We start from the raw sequence: 22466 nt of genomic DNA on the forward strand, positions 1-22466 counted from the left end.
GTTAAGCTACAGTCAGCAAGACAGCGCGGCACTGGCATCAAGTGAGCCAGACAGATCAACGGAATTGAACGGGCATGCAGAAATAGACTCATGTATATGGACAACTGACTTTTGACACAGGTGCAAAGACAACTCAGTGGAGAAAGGGTAGTTTCTTTTTAACAAATGGCATGGAACAATTGTATATTCATATGCAAAATAATGAACTTTAATTCGTAACTTGCACCATATGAAAAAATTAGGTCAAAATGGATGATAAACCTAAATCTATAAAACTTCAGGAAGAAAACACAAGAAAATCTTTGTGACTTTTGTTTAGGCAGAGTTCTTACATATGATACCCAAAGCATAATCCACAAAACAAAAAAATAACAAATTGAACTTCATCAAAATTAAAAACTTCTGCTTTGTGAATGATACTGTCAAGTGAATTAAAAAGGCAAGCCACAGATGGAGAAAATAAGAACAAATCATATATCCAATGAAGAACTTGTATCTGTACTACACAAAGAGCTTTCAATAATAGTAAGACAAACCAATTGAACACGGACAAAAGATTTAAGTAGATATTTCACTAAAGAAGATATGCAAATTGCTAATAAGCACATGAAAAAATGCTCAACATCATTAGTTATTAGGGAAATGAAGATGAAACCACAACCAGATCCTACTACACACCCTATTAGAGTGGCTAAAATTAGAAGGCTGACCACGCCAAGTGTTGGTGAGGATGTTGAGGACCTGGGAGTGTCACACACTGCTGGTGGAAGTAAGGTGCAACACTTGGGAGAACAGTTTGACGTTTCTTAACAAGTTAATCATCCAGCTACCATATGATCTAGCCCGTCCACAGCTGGCTGTTACCCAAGACAACAGAAAGCGTGTGTTCAAGAAAGACTTGTACACAAATGTTCATAGCAGTTTTGTTTGTAATTGCCCCAAACTGGAAACAACTCAATTGTCCTTCAGCAGACGAATGGATACATAAACTGTGGTACATCCATACAGTGGAATATTACTCACTAATAAAAAGAAAGGAACTATTGATACATGCTATAACATGGGTAAATTCCAGAATAATTATGCTGAGCGAAAGAAGCCAGAACAAAAGAGTAATACTATCTGATTCTCTCTATATAAAATCGTAGGAAATGCAAACTGATAGTGACAGGAAGCAGCTCAGAGGTTGCTGGGGGCTTTCAGGGAGGGACAGGGAGACATTTCTAGAGGTGATGGATAAGTACATTATCTTAATTGTGCTGATCGTTTCATAGCTCTCTATATATGTCAAAACTTATGTCTACACTTTAATTATGTGCAGTTTATTGCATATCGATTATATCTTAATAATGCTGTTTTAAAAACAAAGGGAAGCTATGGCTCCATCAGCAACCCCTGGATCAGATAAGCCACCCCAAGAAAGCTGCTATCCTATCCAAGGGAAAGGGGAGAGATGGAATAGGCCATTGGTGCCAATGTCTCCCTGTTTTGTATTTGCCCACCTTTGCCCACACTGTCCCCTCTGTCAGGGCATGCCTTCCCAATCCTCCTCACTTATTTAGATTGTACTTGTCCTTCCGGATCTAGAGGAGAAATTGCCTCCTCCATGAAGCCTTCCAGGACCACATCCAACTTGTGTCTTCTTCATCTTACATACTCGTGCAGCATTTATTTTGTACGTTACTACTCAGATCATCGACTGTGTGTCTTGCTGACTAGGGGACAAATCAGTTAAGAAGGTTTCAGTCTAGCATCAGTACTTGCTCTCTCAGGCTCTCCTGAGGCTTCTGTAAAAGCATAGACTCTAGTCTTGAAAGTTTTTCCATTTCCCCTGAGATTGGATGGGGGTGTGCACATACTGGTGCCTCTTTTGTCAATGGCAGCTCCATCTCCCCAGGTGCAACACTGTGGAAGCACTCCTCTCTCCCTGCCCAATCCATCACGGTATACTCGGCTCTCTCCAAATCCTGAATCAATCTACTCTCTCCTTCTCTGTGGTCATGACCGTAGTCCCAGCCGCCACCATTGCTTGGCTGGGTCACTACGCAGCACTGTTACTAGTTTCCCTATGTCTGCTCTTCTCACCACCCCCAATGGCTCTATTCTCAGCCCAGCACGCAGAGGGATCCTTCTAAGACTTCCATCAGCACGTCGCTTCCCTGCATAAAATTTTTCTCTACGTTCTCCTCTTGCACTCAGATTGAAAGCAAAACCCCTTGCCGTGGCCTATAAGGCTATGCCTGATCTGACTTCCGTTGACCTCTCTGTCCTGTTTCTGCATGACGCTCCCTTGGTCCCTCTGTGCTCAGGGGACTGGCCTTCTTTCATATTGTGTGCACACAGACACCCCAGGGCATGGCTGTCCTCCCGCCCTCCCTTCTCCCTGGAGTACCCTCCCTGCTGCACCTTCCTTTGCACAGGGGCTTCTTCAGAGAAGACTTCCCTGCCTACCTGTCTCACGTGGGTCCTTCTTCTTTGACGTTTCTCTAAGCACTTTCTGGGCATGTATTCCTGTGTAAGTGCCTGCATATTAGCTTTACTAGTGTAATGACTGTCTCCTCCACTCGGCTGGGAGCTCTGGGAGAGCAGGGAGCAAGTCTGCATTCACTGCTCTATGTCATGTCTCCAGCACTGGGTTCTCAATAATTACTTGTTGAATGACTAAATGAATCCAAGGGGAGCTTTGAGGGGACTGCTTCTTTGCTGTATCCTTTGACCTAGTGACCTTGGAGCATGAGATGTAGTTTTCTATCTTATAATGCATATTTCTGAAATCAAGATGGCTCTTATAATTGTTGCATATGTTTTATGTGGCAGTATTTTTCGTCCAGAAAACTGCTAACCCAGTGACCAGTCTTGCAATAGTACACATTAGGTCTGAGAATTGAAGTAATAGTAACATCTTTGTGTTGTCCAATAGATGACATGTCTAACAGATAAAGGCATCTGGCTCTTGGTTTTGTAAGCTTTCCTGTTGTCTCTCAGCCATGACCACCTGCTCTGTGACCTCACTTGTGTTAACCAAATTTTTAGTATTTATATTGTCCATATGTATGTGCAGCTTCTCCTTAGCTCAGACTGTAAGCTTCCTGAGGGCAGACATGGTGTTTTATATACACTGTTCAAGGACTCAGGTTGGGCACAGAAGGGAGGGGGAGGGGAGGGGAGGGAGGGGGAAAGGAAGGTGGGGAGGGGAGAGACCTCTGGTTCCTGGACCTCCCCAGCATCACTCCAGCCCCCATAGGCTCAGCTTTGTGGCTCCTGAACCACCTGGGCCTCATGGGCCAGTCTTGTCTCAAGACCTCAGGAGTTCTGGGCTGGTAGCAGCTTTCTTGCCTCCAGAACATCCTTGCTACTGGGCCCTCTCTGGCGTGCTGTTCAATTCTAGTAACATGTTTGGGAGACAAGCCCCACTGTTTTACTAACTGGGTCCCTCCCTGAACCCAAGGCCCTCCCAGCTAACCTGAGCAGAGACCTCATCTCACCCTATTCACCTCCCAGGGCTTGTAGCCCAGGCCCTGCCCAGCCTCCAGACTTCCATGTGATGAGAAATGGTGTGGCCCATGGTTGGGTACTCTGGCTGGGCTCAGGCCAGTTGAGGCTTCATCCTAGCTCTGTTTCTTGCCAGCTGTGTGACCCTGGGCTGGCTGAGTCTTTTTCTTAGAGCCTGTTTCCTCATCTATAAAATGGGGATAATAATAATACCTAAACTTGTAGGATAGTTATAAACAGAGGCTATGGTAAAAATATTGACCACTGGTACTGTATGAACACTGGCCATCAGCCAGTGCTAGAGCAGGCTCAGGCACTAACCTTTAGTGGCACTGGGGGAGGGGCTGGGTGGCCAGAGGAAAGAAGACACACAGCAGCTTGAGACAGTAGCTATTTGCCAACCAAAATGAAAGTAATTCAATATTTTAACAACTGGCATGCCATACAGGTGTGTGCTGTCAGGTTGTGATGTAACAAATGTAAGGTGTCCAGCATGGACCTGGGCAGGGAGGAAGCGTGTGATTTAGGGTAGCAATTACCAGTAGTGTGCTGGTAAATGCTAATGAACACTGATTTTCCTGGAAAAAAAAAAGAAACTTGAATTTTAAGTGTTTGCCATTTTCCATGGTATAAATACTACTAACATGGTTAATTTTAAGAGATACACAGCAGTCACTATGAGGAAGAATTTCCATCAAGAAGATACACTGGATGAAAATAAACTCAACAATACAGACGATAGTAAGATGTAGTAAAATAATTAGGAAGTATAAGTTTTGAGTAATTTTTACCTTTGTTCTTAATATAATTTATTTAACTGTAAGTTTTCATAATTTAATTTTTAATAGTGGCTGTGTTTAACAACTACTTATAGACTTTCTGAACATTTAACAATTGCCTTTTGAGAATGGTATAAGCCCTCTCCAGCACACCTTTGAAAGAGAATGACTATTATGCCTGCAGGCTACCTGCCAGATCTCTGCCTATTTCCCTTTCCTGAGACTTCTGGTCACTCTCTTCTTGCTCATTACCTGCAGCTGGCCCCACCTGATAGTCATTGCTGGCCATCCTCACTTACTGCCACTCCTGCTTACCCGTGAATTTTCTGTGCCTGGTAGCTGGGTTAAGTATGTGCCTCACCCTAGGGGACATGTCTGGTCCCAGGTCCCTTCCCCTTTTCGTCTGGTCACCCTGCCACCTCCTTGATCTCCAGCTTCCCTCCTGGGCTGGATTCCAATGGGACAGTGCTAATTGGGGGTGGGGATGGGGGAGAAGACAGTGCCTTCTGTGGTGTGAAAACAGAGAAATGTTGCATTTCTTCTCAGGGTTAGAGAGAACTGCCTACAGAAGAGGATTTGGCTCCCCATGGCCAGGCTGCCTGCTACCCTCTACACTTGGCTTCTGTCCTTAGCATTTCTGCTGGGGAAGATGCCTGGCAAATTAACCCCCCAATGCACAGAAATCAGAAATCTCTCCTGCCAAATTCAGTTCTCCAACCAGTGATAAATGCTCACCACTGGCTTGTGCAGGCAAAAACAAAGCACAAATCCAGAGCAGGAGCTGTGGCATCAGGATGGGAATTTACAGCCGTTTGAAACCCCTGCAGGTCTGCACTTCACAAAGCCATCCAATGAATTAAAGGGCCAAAGAAAAGATGGGACTTGCTAAAGGAGGCATAGACGCTGCTGAGGAAGGGGTGCCCCGATTGATTCCAGGCTCTGTCAATAGGTGGATCTGTCACCCAGCCTGTATCTCAGGGAAGCCTGCTCAAATGAGTCACTTGTCTGAGACACTGGTTCAGGCAGATGGGACACCATTAGCACACAGACCTGTCCCTTGTTTTATGTCTCCAGGATGAGGAGAAAGAAGGGAGAAGTGGAAATCTGGACTTGGAAGACATGGTACACAGTGGAAAGAACCAAGACTTTGGAGGAAAACTGACTTTGTTCAAATTTAGGCTCCACCACTTTCTACTTGTCTGACCTTTGCCAAATAGGTCCCATCTCTGAGCCTCAGTTCCTCCTCTAGGAAAACAGGAATATTGTGTGGGATGCTGCTGGTGCTCTGTCCGTATCTCTTGCACTGACCATTCCTGTGCACTCCACCCTGGTGACGTCTGATGCAAGCACCCGGGAATATTTGTCTAAGGGCTTGATCTGAGTACATCAGGGACAACTAAGGTGTGCTTTGTAAATCTCCAGGGTGCCCCAGCGGGATGGAGCCTTGCCTGCCCACAGTAATGGGGCCTCCACAACACGCTGTCTGCTGGCTTCTATCCCTTCTTTGTCTCTTTCCCTCTCTCAGATAGTGCTTCCTGGGATCACATCCCTAATAAACTGCTTGCACTTGAATCCTTGTCTCAGGGACTCCTCCTGGGGGAATCCAAACTAAGACAAGTATCTCTATCACAGGATAATTCTGAGGGTTAAATGAGAAGATACTAAAAATGCTCAGTGAAAAATAAAGTGCAAGGAGTCGTGCCTTGTAGAGCTAAGTCGGTATCGGTCTCCGGTCTCTCTCTCCATCCCCCTCTCTCTTTCCCGGGAAACATCCAAAACATTGAAAACCTCTTTTCTCAGGCTTCCTTGATGTTTGCCTGGCAGCCATTTGAGTTACCTGTGAGTGATAGAGTGGGCGAGTGATTGTTTGCAAGGCTGTCTCCCTGAAGCTTGGCCTCTTGATCCTCAGGAGGGTGTGAAACTCCCCATATGTGGGGTACAAGTGGAGCCTCTGGGAGTTCTTATGGGGGCTAAACAGACTCAAGGATTAATTAGTTAATGCCTGTGGAGTACCTCGGAAATGTCAAGTGCTGAATGTGAAGTGCCATACTTGAGACGGTTTCCCCTCCTCAAGCCCTCCATGAAAGATGCGTCGATTACCACCCGTGGAAGAGCTGTTGCTGCGTCTCCAATTTGGGCTCTTAACCTGGCAAATATTTACAGTCCCTGGTAGGTGCTCAGGGCCTCACAGACCCCCAGAGACTGGAGCTCACAGCCCGGCTCCAGGCCCAGTGGACAGGTGCCTGGGGAGTGTTGTTGTGTTGATGGCTCCTCCATGGTGCCCCCTCAGAAGTTCTGCTGCCCAGTATCCTCCAGCTCCAGGCTCCCTCACCTGTGCAGGCTCATCCAGGGCCCTCCAACCCACACAACCAAGCCCTGAGGTTGCCCATTGGTCTTTGATCATCCATCCAGAGCATGGGTCTGAAATCTTCTCTCCCAAAACTGTTCTTCTTCCTCCTGAGGGCGGCACCATCATCCTCCCTGACATTTCAAGCATCTTTGATTATTACCCCCAATGTCCAACCACCTACCAAGCTGTTTGGATTCTTTCTCTGTGCCAGTTATGAAATCCATCTCCTCTTCTTCACCCCATCATCACTGCCCTAGTTCAGGCTCTCATCCTCTTCCCAGGCCTATTGTTTTTGTCTCCTGGCCACACTCCAAGCCTCCAGTCTGCTCTACATGTAGCTTGTGGAGACACTTGTTCTGAAACCCAGTTTTAGTGAAATCCCTCCCTCAAAGAAGATTCAATGGCTCCCTATTGCTTACAGAGTAAAACTCAAATCCTTCTGTCTCCTAGGGCCCATCATGGTTGTGCCCTAATTGACCTCTCTCATCTTTTTTCCAACTCTCTCCTTCCATGTTCCCACTGCTTCAGCCAGCCTGAGCTACCCTAGAGTTCAGGACCACTCACCCAAAGGACTATCCAAGCCCTCCCACTTTCTGCATACACCCCATCTTTGTTCTCACTGATGCTTTCTTTTTGGTGGGGAGGGGCATCCTTCCTCTACCTCTGCATGCATGTTTAGAGAACAGATCAAGCATCACCTCCTTCTCTTCTGTCCTCCCATGGCAATCAGATGTCTGTCCCATGAAGGCTGTTTGATTTTGTATTTCAGTGGTAAGCAGGAGGCAGCCTCATGCATGCTGTGTTAGTGCTGTGTCTGGTGTAGCTGTTTTTGACGGCAAGTCTGGTGCTGTAATGTAGTGACCCCTCTGTCAGTAGAGAGGGCGGGTGCATTAGGTCCCAGATTGCCTGCTCCCTGGTTGTTATCTAACTGAACCAGTGTATGAGTCTGTCTTTTCTCCTGGCCCTCAAGGAGCTCCTTGTACCCAATATTTTCTCTCACTGCTGGCAAATATTAGTTGTTCAGTACTTGTTGAAATAATATGAACGTGTGGCTTCAGAGGCCTATAGCTATGTTATTAAGATGTGGCATTTCTTCCTTAGGATATATATATATATATATATATATATTTTTTTTTTTTTCTTAAAGATTAGCCCTGAGCTAACATCTGTTGCCAATCTTCCTCTTTTTTTTTTCCTTCTCCCCAAAGCCCCCTGGTACGTAGATGTATATATTTAGTTGTGGGTCCTTCCAGTTGTGGCATATGGGATGCGGCCTCAGCATGGCCTGATGAGCGGTGCCGTGTCCACACCCAGGACTCAAACCGGCGAAACCCCGGGCCGCTGAAGTGGAGCACGCGAACTTAACCATTTGGCCATGGGGCTGGCCCTTCTTCCTTAGGATATATTTTTATAAGCTAAGTTGATGGGATTCCATGGACAGAGATCTGATTGGAGCTCTCCTGCAGTCTCTTCCAGGTCCTGGGATCCTCCTGTGACATTGCTTGGAGATACGCCCTGCTGGGAGGGCTTGCATCATGAAGGCGAGATTTGGAGACTGAGGCCCCAAAGTGCAGGGAACCAGTGTCTGGATGGGCGGGTAGGAACTTAGGCAGCGGAATCATTTCCTCAGCCATGCAGGGGTGGGGTTGCCGGGAACCCAGGGGTGTTGCCTGGCCCTACTTGGTTGGGTGGCAGGGGCAGTGAGGAGGTGAGATCCAGCTGGCTCCATAGGAATGTTTTCCTCACCTCTGGAAAGGGGCCCATCTAGCTAGCCTGGATGGTAGATGGCAGGATATCTGAAGATATTGGGCCCGGTTTTGGTTTTTCTCCCCTCCTCATCTTCTTTTTTTCTTAAAACATAATGAGGCACCCTTGCCCGGTGTAATTTGTCCGGTCCCAGGAACACCGTGTGCACAGCTCCAGGGCTCTATATCATGAGCGTGAGACACCCAGTAGCCCTGGCCTAACTTTATAATCTGGAAGCGTGTTGAGCAGATAAGGTTGCTGATAGGTTTTGTTTGACCTGCCAGTATTTGCAGGAAATTGAGCTAAAATTTACAAATTGTGAGAGTTTGCATAAAATTTCTTATTTCTGGTTTCTTTTAAAAAATTGGAAGTCCTCACAAGACTGGGCCTCTTATTCCTGCAGGCAATGCAAACTGGAGCTGAGCAGTGGCTGCTGCTCTAGACTACGGGGCAGGTGGGGACCAGTGTGCCATGGGGAGCACTTGGCTTGCTTCACTCATGTACTGTCCTGACCTGTGGCCTGTTCTTAGATCACAGTCCAGGAGAATATCATTGACACAGTGGAGGACCCTTCACTATCCGCACACGAGCCCAGAACAATCCCATCAAGCTGTATGGAACAGTCAGAGACTGTCAGAGTTGGAAAAGCGCTTCTGCAGCTTTGTTCCCTCCTCTCTTACTTGCAGACACAGACCTAGAACTCAGAGCTGGGAAGGGATTTGCCGAGGCCACCCAGTGAGTTGATAGCAAAACTGAGACCAAAACCTGGGTCTCCTTACCCACAGCCAGGAGTCTTTCTCAGTTAGAGAGTGCTCTTGTCTCCCCGTTCTTTCGTGTCCCTCATTTCATGGCCATCAGCTCTGTTGCAGAGCTGTGTAGGAACTGAGGGACGCTTGTGATGGAGAGGGCCGGGGAATAAAGGGGAGGAGGCCCAGGGCCGCTCGGGATAAAGGCTGAATGCAGGGGCGTTCAAAAGCCACTGTGCGCTGAGCGAATTAAGCCATGCCTGTCTCCGTTGCCTGGGTACTCTTTATGCACTGCATAATGCCATTGTTCAGCCAGAGCTAGGGGCCAGAATGAGCACTGTCTTTGCAGGTAGGCAGCCAGCGCTGGCTTGGCAGAAAGAGAGGGAGTAGGAGAGGCTGGAATATTCCAGCTTGAAAGCAGCAGCTGTATAATAAAGCCAGGCTGGTTTGTCTCCAGGCCCCGCTGTCCCTTCTCCTTGCCTCAAAGTAGCAGCATGAATCAGTTCACTGCGGCAGTGGTCCAGGAGATGTGACTTGCATCCCCATCAGCTACCTGATTGCAGTCCCTGGATGCACGAGGCGCTGGATGTGTCTGGCATACCAAAACACCCGCCTCTGTGCCGCAGCTGCCGGTAATGAAGATCGCCAGCCCCGCCCGCCCTACAGACAGAGCCGGGTGTCGTTCAAGCCCACCACTAGCCTTTTATCTTGTCCAGGGCCCTGGGACAGTCAGTGAGATTCTGGGGCTGCTTTAGACGAGGGCCGCCAGCCTGTCTCAAAAATGCCCTGACAAGCCCCTGGCCCTTGGGCAGACAAAGGCTTGAGAGGAGAGGAATTGCACATGGTCAGATGCTGCTGTTACTAATATGTTATTTTGACACACAATTAACTGCAAATTTGCTCTAAGCAAAGAGCTTGGGTCCTCACAGTGTCTGCATGGCACAGTTCAGGCAGAATTTGGTCCTGTGCAAACCTTGTCTTTCCCAAAGGGCCAGGGATCGCCTGCGCCCCATGACGATACCACCCCTCTCGGCTGGGCGTGGGCCCCCGGTCAGAAAGCATGCATGAGCTGGCTAGGGCCCAGCACAGGCTGGGAAGCCACTGCACAAATGGGGGGAAGAGCCTGCACAAAACCTTCCAACAGAGCACGCTGAACAACAACCCTTCCTGAAATGGTGGCGCTTATCCTCAGCTGACAAAAGACTGATTGGAGCTCTCCCTGGAGGTGGGATGAAGCGAACACATTTCCTTTTATCTCCCCGTCGCTTTGAGAGGGGAGACAGCTAGTGCAGAGCGTGGTGGGGAGCCCTGGAGAAGTCGCTCTCGAATGAAAGACATAATCTCCGGCTTCCCAAACCAGGAGGCGAGGGCGGTTTTTATCCCCGATCCTGGCCGGCTCCCCCGATCCTGGAGGCATCTGAATGGGAGCGGGAGCTCGAAGGATAGGCTCCTGCCACTGCACAATGCCACACAATATTGCTTCTCCCCAGGAGCCCAGAGGAGGCCATGGGCATACGGCGTCTTACTTTGAAACCAATCCTCCAATCAGCTATTTAAATAAGAAATATAATCTCATTGAACACCGAGAGCTGTCGGTCTGAGACGCTTCCATTTACTAGGCACTTGAAGAAAGTCCCCAAGCCCCCAGTTTATCAGGACAGCCAGCTTAGAGCTATTTACTGGGGGAAAGAGAGGTGCCAGAGAGGGAGGAAAGAGAATTGAAGCTGGCTGTGAGAAATCCAGTGTGCCAACTGCTCAGGGGGTGAGCCCACACCCCATGCTCTGGTGTTCCACTTGGAGGAGATGGGAGAGTCTGTGGGTCCTCAGAAAACCGCCTCACAGGCAGGGCAATGATCTGTAAAGTTGTTGGGGTGGGGGAGAAGGGAGTGCGTTGTGGCGACTGCCCCTGTCCCAGGGGGCTGCCTGGCAGCCTGAAGCCTTGCCTCTCTTTCTTTTGGAGATATCTTTTCAGCGCCTACTGGGTTCATCGCTGCAGCATTGGTCATCAGAGGCCGGGTGCGCGTTACGACCCAGTGCAGGAAATTTCCCTAATAGCTTGGCCCAGCAAGGAGGGCGGGGATAACTTGACTGAGGCGGCCCCATACTGCCCAGAGCTTCAGCTCATTGTTCTGTTTCCAGGCCAACCGTGTTTCTGAGCTTCCAGCCTTACCTCCCTGTGGATTCTGTCAGTAACTGTGCTTAATGGTGTGGGCCCTGGACTTGATGGCCTTAATGGGGATCCTGGTTCTGACACTTACTAATTTTCTGATCCATGTGCAACTTACTCACCCAGAGCCTCAGTTTTCCTCATCTGCAAAACGAGTTGTAAGGACTGACTGAGATAGTGCCTGGCAGGTGGACTGTACACCACACAACACAGCTATTCTCACATTGTGGAAATGGAGTGCCCTGTCTCCACTCATGGTGTATCAGACAGAGCTCTGGCCCTGGCATGTCATTTCTGGTCCACAGCTCTGCCCCACCTTGCCTCATCCTGTTCTGCCCAATTGTGCCCCCCACTTTATCATGTACTGTACTGATGGTTTGTACTGTGAGGTGCCAGGAAGAGGAGTGTCAGTTTGAGCTGGAAGGCTGCCTGGAGGAGATGTGGACTGAACTGGGCTTTAGGGGTTGGAAGGATTTGGAGGGCAGAGGAACAAGGGGAATAGAGAAAAGGCCTGGAGGTAAGAATGAGCAGAGAGGGAGGGTCGAGGAAGCCAGCCTACAGGGAGGGGAGACACCTTGCTGGGGAAGAGGAGGAGAGAAGGGTGGGAGGTCATGGAAGGTCTTTGCTGCTTTCAACCATCTGGGCACCATTACACATCATAAAATGAATTTGGCTTTGAGCGGACCAGAATTGAGAAGGCTCTCTGGGAAAGCCACAATGAGCCTGGGTATGTGGGTCCCTGTGGGCAGGCGTGGCCCTGACAGTGGGCGAAGAGAAGCCTGAAAGCCCTGGAGGGACCCGGGAAGTATCATGGAGACCAATGCCCTCAGTCCAGAGTCAGAAAACCCAGGCCCCAGGAGGGCAAGGGACTTACTCCCCTCTCACAGCAAGTCAGCAGCAGGGCAGGGCAGCACCACAGAGCGCCTCCTACTGGTTTCTTCCCCTTTGTGAGAGCTGGCTCTGACTGAGCACCTGCCGTGTGCCGGGCACTGTTCCAGCTCCTCATACGTACTTCCATATTTAACTCTACAACAACCCTGTACAGTAGGGGTGATTATTATTATCCCCATTTTAGAGACAAAGAAGCTGAGGCCTGGCATGATTCCGAATCTCACCGAGGTCACCCTGCCAGGAAGAAGTGAGCCTGGCACCTGGAGCTGGAGCTCCTTTCTGCCTCCTTGCCTCTGAGGGAGCTGGCCCAGTTCCCTTCTCCTTTCCTGAAGGAACTTGTCCTTGTCAGAGACGAGGAAAGGAGGTCTCAGCTTCATTTGGTATTCTCTCCCTCCTCAGCAAAGCACCTAAGTGCCTTCCACACTCCCAGAATGTCAGGGAACATCATGGGGGCGGGAGAGAAGGGCTCCAGAACCAGCCCCTCGTGGTGCGGGAAGGGCTGGCTCACTCCGCTGACTTCCATTAAACATTTGACGCATTGCAGAACTGCCGGAAGCCGTCCATCATGCCCCCTCTCCGCCTGCCTCCCAGACCTGCTCCCGGAGAGGGGACCTCAGCCTACATTCGCCGGTGGCACGCAGGAAGCAGAGGGCGGGAGAGGGGACCACACCTGGCCGTGGCCACATGCCCATGGCTGCCCCCTTTCCTGGTACAGAACGAGGTTCAGGGCTGGCTGAGTAGTGACAATAACAAGAGCACTGTTTTTTGAATGCCAGTGTGTTCCAGGCAGACCTAAGTGCCTTAGGTGTTTTATCTCATTGAGCCCCATGACCACCGATGGTACGGTTACCATTGCCATTTGAGAGATGTGGAACCTGACGTTCAGGAAGTTTTGGTCACTTGCCCACAGTCCCTCTGAAGGTGCTAGAGCCACATGGAGCCCAGATGTGTGAGTGCAGGACCCCTCTCAACCCTTCCCTGCTCTGAGGGGTGTGGGGAGGACAGGTATTCACAGGGAGGTGGAGGTTAAGCCAGAGGGTCACAGTGCACTTGGTGGCCAGTGCCCACTGAGCTTGGCCAAAGCAGCTCTGAGGACCCCAGCACAGGGTGAGCTGTCCCTCCCTCCACCCAGTTACTCCAGGTAGAACTGGGTTCCTCCGGGCCCCTCTCTCCTCGGTCCCTTATTCAAATCAGGTATCAGTCTGTCAGCTCTCCCTGCTAACTCTTCTTACATCCACCACCCGGCCCCCTTTCTCATGGCGTGGCCCGCTCAGGGGCACTGCTCTAGCTCTTGTTGGCTCTGGCCTCATTGCCAGAGTCATGTTTCTTCTCACCAGTGTAGCCAGAGGCACTGTGCTGGAGCCCACATCTGCTCACTCGCTCCTCTGCTTAAAAACCAGCCCTACTTCCTCACTTTGGGTAAAGCCCACCCCAGATGTAACCTGTCTTAGAGGGCTGCGTGCCTCTCCAGGCCCTCCCGGCCCTCGCCCCTGCCCTCTGCCTCCCTGTCCGTGCTGGGGTCTCTGCTCCTGCTTTGCTTTTAGCATGGCACCGTCTCATGCCTCATTGCCTAACCAATTCCTCTTCATCATTCAGACTCCAACTTAGATGGAATTTCTTCCAGGGAGCCTTCCTTGACATGCCAGGCTGGGAATAGGGGGCCCTTTTATGTGCTTCCCTCCATCATGGCACAAACCACACTGCCCCCAATTGCTTTCCTGCTTATCTGTTACCGTCTATTGACTGTCAGATCCACGGAGACAGTGAGTGTGTCCTCCTCACCACTGTTCCCCTAGGGTTTAGCACAGGGCCTGCTCCAGAGCGAGCACTGCGTGAATGAATGACTGACGTGATAAATGAATGTATGATGCCTGCTAAGGCTAAGATGGGTCCCTAAAGTGTGACACAGGTCAGGGGCTCAGGCCCTGGGGGTACCCCAGCAGGAGGAAGCCGTGTGACATTTTGGAGTTTGAGCACCTGGATTTAAAACCAGACACCACTGCTTATAAGCTGTGCGTCCTTCAGCTTTGCCTCTCCAAGCCTCAGTTTGTTTGTATGCAGCACAGGGAGAGTAGTAGCTCCTTTGCTGGAGAGTTGTGGGGACAGGCCCTGGAGATAACGCAGGTGCTGCGCCTACCCTGCGCTGGGCCCAGAAGAGGATAAGGTAGGGATCCCTCTGAGAACTGACTGGGGAGCCCAGGCATGCTCCATGGGCATGAGGCTGGGGAAGGCTGGAAGCTTCTCTGACACCAGGAGGTGGGGCTGGCGAGCTGGGCTCTGCAGTCAGGAGGGCTGTGAGGTCTGGATGGATGGGGAGAGTGAAAGAGAGGGCAACACAAGGCCTGGTGGGTCCCCACGCTGCCTCTCCTGGGCTGCTGAGGCTGGGCTTGCCATTAGCTCATCCCTCCCTTGCATTTAGCCAAAGTTGGCACTGGCAGACACTGAGATCTTACTGATGAGGTGAAGTAGGGGCCCGGGAGTGGAGTGTTTCACCAGAGAGGGTTGGAATGTCGGGGAGTAGGGGTGAGGGAGTGGGACATGGGGAGGCGAGCGAGCCACCGTTTATTAGTTGTCACCACTGTGAGCAGGTGACCGAGAGGACTGGCTTTGCTGGAGACATGTCCCGATTCTGGGCGTGTGGTATGTGCACGTGTGTAAAATAGTGCCCCCTCGGCCGTTGCTGTGAGCAGAGGTGACGCAGTGCAGAAGAAGCCCCCAGAGCCCCTAGACACGAGCCCACCATGGAATCTTTGGACAGCCTTGTGGGTAGGTATCATTATCCCCATCTCCAGGTGACGACATTAGGTGCAGGGAGGAGAAATAAGGAGCTCAGGGCCACACAGCCACTAGGGACCAGAGGGACAAAAGATCTGGTCCAGCTCCATGCTGGGGAGCTTGGCCTCTGGAGCCACTGGGGGACCGCATGGTGGGGTGGTATTCTTCTCATCACCCTCACGTTGCGTTTCTTAATTTAAAGAGGGAAATTCCATATTTGGTGCCTCATCAATCATTTTTGTGAGCTTGGCTCCGTGGAAAGCATGGAAAACATTTATATTTGCGGCTCAAACTGTTGAAAATGTAAAACAATTTAAATAATATTAACATTTTAACAGCCTCCACTCACGGCTCTGTGAAATTAACCATCACCTCTCGGAGTGTTTGTTAAAATTCGGCAGCGGGTCAGTCGTGAGGCCTGTGTGCGGCCGTGTGTGGGAGGTTGGGCAGGGAGTCTGGGCGCCCATGTGAGCCCTCCAGGGCTGGTCCCGCCCATGCCCTTGCCAAGGCAGCAGCCCCTGCAGCAGGAACTGTGGTTCCTGGGGCATTGGCATGAAGAACTCCCAACTGGGCTGGGTGCTGGAGGCAGAGAGGAACGTGACTGCCCTCAAGGACTCCAGTGATGGGGAAGGTGATTGAAGAAATGTACAGTAGGGTGGGATATGTGCTATATGTGGGAAGGAGTGCTGGTGAATGGGAGCACTGAAGAGGGAATCAGGAGCACTTCCTGGAGGAGGTGACATCTGCACCAACACTTTGTACCAGGCAGTCACGAAATGAGGGAACAGATCCTCTCTAAGGCCAGGCCTTCCTCTAACCCTCAAGAACCAAAGAGGATCTCCAGTTTTCCCTGGCCGTGAGGAAGAAGGGACTCCAGAGCGGTGGTGCTTCTGTCCAAGCCCCTTGCCCCAGTCTAGGAGGGGGTGCGGGGGAAGGGATGGGCAGGGTAAACATTTGCTGGGCAGTTGGGTGGCCTAGGGGTGATGAGCCTAGAAAAGCCACAACTCAGTGGAAGAACGATGTTATTTTCAAATAATGGGAGGGAGGGATGGACTTTTTTGATGACTTCAGTAGAAAGAACTGGGCTTTGTGGGCAGGTGTTGCGATGTTTAACCTGTGGTCTCCTTGTCTATTCTTTCCTGTGCTTTTTACACAGCGTCATGACAGAGTTCACCAACAATGAAATGGTGCGCTCCCATTCTCGGGGTGTCAAGCAGATGCTGGGCAACATGTCAGGGACTTGCAAAAAAGGATTCCAGCCTGGGACACTTGTCCAGCCCTACTGTGGGCCAGGCCTTGGCTAGATGCCGCCTCCTTGAAAGACAGCCAGACCACGTTGTTGTCCCTGAGAGTGTTATGGATGAATTGAGTGCTCCCGAAATTCTTATGTTGAAGCCCTAACCCCAAATGTGACTGTATTTGGAGACGGTGTCTTCGCGATGGTGATTGAGATTAAATGGAGTTATAAGCATGGGGCCCTAATCGGATAGGACTGGTGCCCTTCTAAAAGAGGAAGAGACACCAGAGATCGCTCCCTTCCCAGAGCTCGCAGAGAAGAGGCCATCTGAGGAGTGAGAAGGCAGCTGCCTACAAGCCAGGAAGGGAGCCCTCACCAGAAATGACCCTGACTGCACCTTGGTGTTGGACTTCTAGCCTCCAGAACCATGGGAAAATAAATTTCTACTGTTTAAGCCGTACTTCATAAGGTCAGCCCAAGTGGATTACAGTGGGACTCACAGTTTGGGGAGAGAGATGCTAAGGTGGCTGATTATAATACAGCACGATACAGGACAGAATGCAGTTATGTGTAGGGAAGAGGCACGTGGCTCAGCCAGGTGTGCATCAGGGGAGACTCCCTGGAGGAGGCGGTGGTGCTGTGGCTAGGTGCAGAAGGACGAGGAGGAGCTAGCCGTGAAGATGAGAGAGAGGAAGCAGGGAGGATGTGCCAGGTGGAGGGGACACAGTGTAACTGTCCCCTAACTCCCAATGTGACTATATTTGGAGATGCGGCCTTTAACGGGAGCTCAGGGTAAGGAGGGAATGTGTGTGTCGGGGTAGGGGGACAGGCGAGGCCCACTGGCCAGCGAAGGCCCTTTTGTGTCTTTCAGGGAAGGCTGTTTAGAATTCAGTGCTCTCCAGACTCCCTGCCTACTAGAGACTCAGTGATTAGCTTAGGGACTAACTTGCTGTGTGACCTTAGGCAAGTCATTTAACCTCTCTGCACTGCAGTTTTTGCATCTGTAAAATGGGGAGAAGAATCCCTACCCTGCCCGCCTCCCGGATGCTTTGTGGACTCAATAAGCTAACGCCTGTGAAAGCGCTTTGGTGAAAGCCCCACAATCGCATTGTAGAAACGGAAGGTGTGATTATTGTGTAAGCACACTGACTCTGTCGGAGGAGCCTGGAGTCAACTGGAGTCTTGAGGGATGTCAGGGAATTGGCTGCTCTCTGAAGCTTGTCACAGAGACCTGTCTTTTCATTGTACTCCTTTCATATCACGGTTGGCTCAATGAAAGAAGGGGAAAGAATCTTTGATATGTCTAAATATTCCGCTCCCACCAAGACAGGAGGAATTCCGAGGCAGTGCTATTATTAGAGGCTGAGCTGCAGCAGGCGCCTTTGGCGGATCAGAGCTGTCAGCCTGCGTAAACAGCCTCCTGCGTGGCAGAGCTGGCCGGGCTGTTGCAGGCCTTGGCACAGAGTAGGCGCTCCGACCCTGCTGGTTGAGTTGTGGTGACGCTGACCTGGGAGGCAGGAGGACCAGCTTCTAGTCCCGATTCTGCATCCACTTTGCTGGGCAACCCAGGGCAAGTAAAGACAATGTAGTTCTTACTAACAGAGAGGGTTTTTTTTGTTCAGGGAAAAAAAGGTGCTGCATAGTACAGCGGCCTGGGTAGACGGAGAGGCGCCCAAGCACAGGCTGCTGCCCCCCTGGGTGCTTTCAGGCCCCAAAATTTCCTTTTTGGGAAGGGTGCATTAGGGTTTGGTTCTTCCTACACCTTGCATCAGAACCACCCGGGAGTTTGAAAAATCAGATTCCTGGGCACCGCTCCAGGCCTATAGAATCAGAATCTTGGAGGAAGAGACTCGGCACTCTCTTTAATAAGCTCCCAGATGATATGCATGTGAGTGCCCAGCACTCGGTACTCCATGCTCCTGCACTTACAGACCCCTGGACTGGGTCTCTGCCTCGCACGGAGATGCTGAGATTCTGTGAGAACGGGGTGGGGTATGACCCCGTGAATCCAGCCCTTTCTCCGTTTGCCTCCAGGCCCCACTTAGCTCTCCAGGATCCTCTGACTCCTGGGATCTCCAGTCCATGACCTGGGCAGATGGTGGCCAAATACTGGTTCCTGGTCAGCCCCGGCTGGGGAAAGTGTTTTCCATACCAGTCTCACCTAATTACTGTGTTGTTGGTTGGTGAGTGGACACCGACTGGGGAGGGCTTCTGGCAGCTGAAGAATGGGCCACACCAATGCATTTTTAGTGACTCGTCAATGCGCCTTCACTTCACTTCAGAGAGCCTTGGAGGGGCAGGCCCGGAAAAGCGTTGAGATGTCACATAAATATAGCTGCTTGTTTCAAAGGTGAAGAAACGGGCTCAGCAGGGCCAAGACACTTACTGTAACCAGAACTCCTGTCCTGTTGGGTTAACTCTGGTTCATCTGGGACCTGGTTAACTGAAAGCAGGCAGAGCCCAGTCAGGCCCACACAATCTGAGAATATTTTATGTTCTAGTGTGGGCCGACGTTCTGGGGCAGATTATAGTTTGTCCCTGTCGTGGCCCTAGTGGGTACCTCTGAGCAACCCTGTTGTGTTACCAGGCTCACAGAATTCGCTCACTTCTCCAGTGCAGCACCTCACTGTCCCACCAGTTTCTGCCTTCTCTTCCCTCACCATAACAGCTGGCATTCCAGTCAGAGTCAGAGCATGGCTTTCCGCCCTGGCTGCCTCCCAGAATCCCCTGGGGAGCTTTTACAAATCCCCGTGCCCAGGCTGTACCCTTGACCAATTAAACCCTTGTCTCCAGGGGAAAGGCAGGCATCAGTGTGTATTTTTAAAGCTCCCCAGGTGACTTCATTGTGCAGCCAATGGGGAGAATGCTACTCCAGAGCAGTGGGTCTCAACCGGGGGCAGTTTTGCCCCCCAGGGGACATGGCAATGTCTAGAGACATATTTGATTGTTACAACTGGGGAGGTGCTACTGGCATCCAGTGTGTAGAGGCCAGGGATACTGCCAAACATCTTACAATGCACAGGACAGCCCTCACAGCAAGGAGTAATCTGATCCCAAATATCCATAGCACCGAGGCTGAGAAACCCCGCGTCGATGAGATGGGGCTTCTGCCGCGCCTCAGCCTCGTGGTCTCATATCATCGCTTGTGAGCTCTCAGCCCCCTCTGAGTGAAGCCCCTCCCAGAGCAGGGAAAGTTTCCCTGTGGATATGAGCTGCACTCAGCATGTCAGCCACGTGGGTTTTCTGCTATGTCCAATACCAGTCATTGAGACAACTCTGGAAGTCACAACAATCTTAAACATTTACTAGATGGAAGGTGAGGGCAAACTGTTCTAAGACGAAATGGAGTGGGGCAGCAGGCTGTAGTAATACCTAGAGCTGGATACGATTCAGGTGCATAAAATATATACCCCAACATAAAAGCTGATTTTTCTTCCATGTAGGGGAGTCTGTGGGCGGGCAGCCCAGGACTGGAATGACGGTCCATGTGTCAGGGGCTCCACCTCCTCCAGGCTTGCTGCTCCTTCCTCCTCAGCGCGTGCTTCCTGCCAGTGGTCCAAGATGGATGCTGGAGCTCCCGGAAGGACAGCATCAGGACTGGAGGAAGCACCTAGCACTCCTGAATCTTGTTTGGCCCTCACGACAACCCTTTGAGGAATACAGAGCGGGCGTTATCTATCTCCACTTTACGGATGACGAAACTGAGGCTTGGGGACTTTGAGTATGTGCCCAGAGCTAGGACTCGCATTCAGGGCTTGCAGCTCTCCGAATGGTGATCTTTCTCCAGCGGAGTATTGAGGGGAGCCACACATTGCTCAGATGAGCCTTATGCATCTCAGCTCTGCGTGAATTTTTCTGATCCCTTTGAGGCAGGCCCTAAACATAAGGTGTTTACACTCTGAGTTATCCTACATCATGGCTAGAATGACCTAAGACAGTGGTTCTCAAAACATCTCGGACCAGCAGCATCAGCATCATCTGGGAGCTTGTCAGAAATGAAAATTCTTGGGTCCTGTCCCAGATGTGCTGAATCAGAAACTTTCAGGGTGAGGCTCAGGGATCTCTGTTTAGCAAAGCCTCCAAAGGATTCTGACACTCTACCCTCTGAAGTTTGAGAAGCCCAGGTGTAAGAGATCTTGGAGCCATTTCGCAAACCCTGGTCCGAGAGACATGGTGTGAATCACCAGAGGCTGTGGTCAGTCAGACACAGGACAGAGCTGGAATCCCGGATTCCTGCCCCTGTAGAGCCTTTAACATCCAGGACTCTAGGCTAGGGCTGGGTGAAAGGGGCCTATAGCGTTGCTCAGCTGCTGTAACAAAGAGGCTCCAGGACTCAGTAATTAAAAGAGTAACGTCTAGGGTGGGCCTCCGGGTGGATGGCAGCTCTGCCTCTCACAGTCTCTCAGGCACTCTCCATCTGGTTTCTCTCCCAGCTCATAGGACATTACTTGCATCTATCTGGGGAAGAACTCAGAGTGTGCTTAATGTGCTAGACTGGAAGTGGCACACATCACTTTCACACACCTTCCAGAACTTAGTCATGTGCAAGGGAGGCTGGGAAGTGTCATCCAGCCAGCCATTTGCGTGCCAGCTGCCTTCCTGCTGCAGCTGCCCACTCTCCTGCTCATTACTGTGTTCTGGCCGCAGATCTTCTCTCAGTCCATCGAGGGCCCAAGCTCTTCCTACCTCAGGCCTTTGTGGATTCTGCTCCCTCTGCCTGAAATGCTTTGCCCCGCTTGGCATGGTTTGTTCTTCTTCTGGCACCCTCACGGACCCGCCCCCTGAGCAGTAAGTGTTCTCCTCATTATCTCTGTCTTAACCAGTTGTTTGTTCCCTTCATTACCATCCAACTTGAATTTGTGTCTTTGTCTGATTACTAAACACTTTTAGGCCTGTCTAGCCCACTGGCTCTAACTTAGCGCCATCAGTATCACCAGGGTACTTGTTAGAAATGCAAATTCCCCAGCTCCACTCCTGGCCTACTGAATCAGAAAGTCAAGAAATAGTGTCTTAAGGGTGGAATCCGGAAGTCTTCAGGTTTATCTGGCCCATCAAAGCCTCTGTATCGGGTGCCACCATGCCCTACTGTCGCTGCTCTGTGATGAGCAATGTGGAGAGTGAGTGGGGTCCGGTGTGAATGTGGGAGCATGCAGAGTTGGGGGGTGGGGGCGAGATGCAGCAACCACAGGGAGCGTGCATGGCCACAGGGGACAGGGGCTGTGGGACGTTAGGAGGGTTACGAGGGTGGAAGAGACGGCCTGTCAGCCCGGGGAGACCACAAACTTTGGGTCCAATGACTCGAGCTGAAGTGCTGGTGCTCCCAGGGCTGGCTGGGCAGCCGGGGGTGGGCCCTCTTTCCCGGCCTCAGTTGATGTGTCTCTAAGATGGGTGAGAGTGATGCTTCACAGTCTGTCTGGTCAAAGGAAACAATGTGTGAAGCGTTAGAACAATGAGACGCCTAATAGTACATTTTCTTGAGAACCTACTGTGTGCCAGGCCTGGGCCAAGTACTATAATGCACCACGTGATTTCATCTTCACATCAGCTCTAAAGTTTCTAAATTACCCCCAATCTGCAGATGAGGAAACTGAGGCACAGAGCTTGTGTGACCCTTGCTGAGGGGTGACACCAAAGCAGTAGCTAGCCGGGCTGGGCAGAGGCGAGGGGACAGTAGCACTCTTGTTCTGACAGTGGGCCGTAGTGCATTCCTGTGTGACTGCCCTGCACAGCCAGCCAGGACAGCAAGGAGAGGCGGCCGCGTGGGCCTTTGTCGTGCCTGCTCCTCCATCCTGCTGGGATCATTCGGGCTGCGGGCTTGAAGAGTGCTTGTTAAGTGGGGTCCAACCCAGTTAGGAGAGAACCTTTTCACTCTAGCCTCCCAGGGAGGTCATTCTGTACAGTGGAGTGGGAAATGGTTCTGCCCTCACCAGGCCTGGTCCTACCTGCCTCACCGCATCAGCCATGCCACCCTGGACAAGGCCCGCCTGGCTCTGGGGGTGCACTGCTCCCTCAAACCTGTGCAGGGCCGTGCCCTCCGCAACCAGGGTCAGGTGCGCAGAGGCGACAGAGCTCCTGCTGTTAGTAGGCGCTCCACTAGAAGTTCTTCATTGCTCGCGTTCATTCGTTTGCACTGTCCGCAGTATGCTCACCACCCGTGATTACAGATGAGGCCGCGGACCGGCCCCTACGGCTCTGTGAAGTGCTTAGACACACCACTAATTAATATAGATTAATATGAATGCAAACTCCTGGGGGTGGCTGCCTGGAGTGAGCTATGTGGTGG

This window comes from Equus caballus, chromosome 1 (assembly GCF_041296265.1).
Source record: "Equus caballus isolate H_3958 breed thoroughbred chromosome 1, TB-T2T, whole genome shotgun sequence".
Taxonomy (NCBI): domain Eukaryota; kingdom Metazoa; phylum Chordata; class Mammalia; order Perissodactyla; family Equidae; genus Equus; species Equus caballus.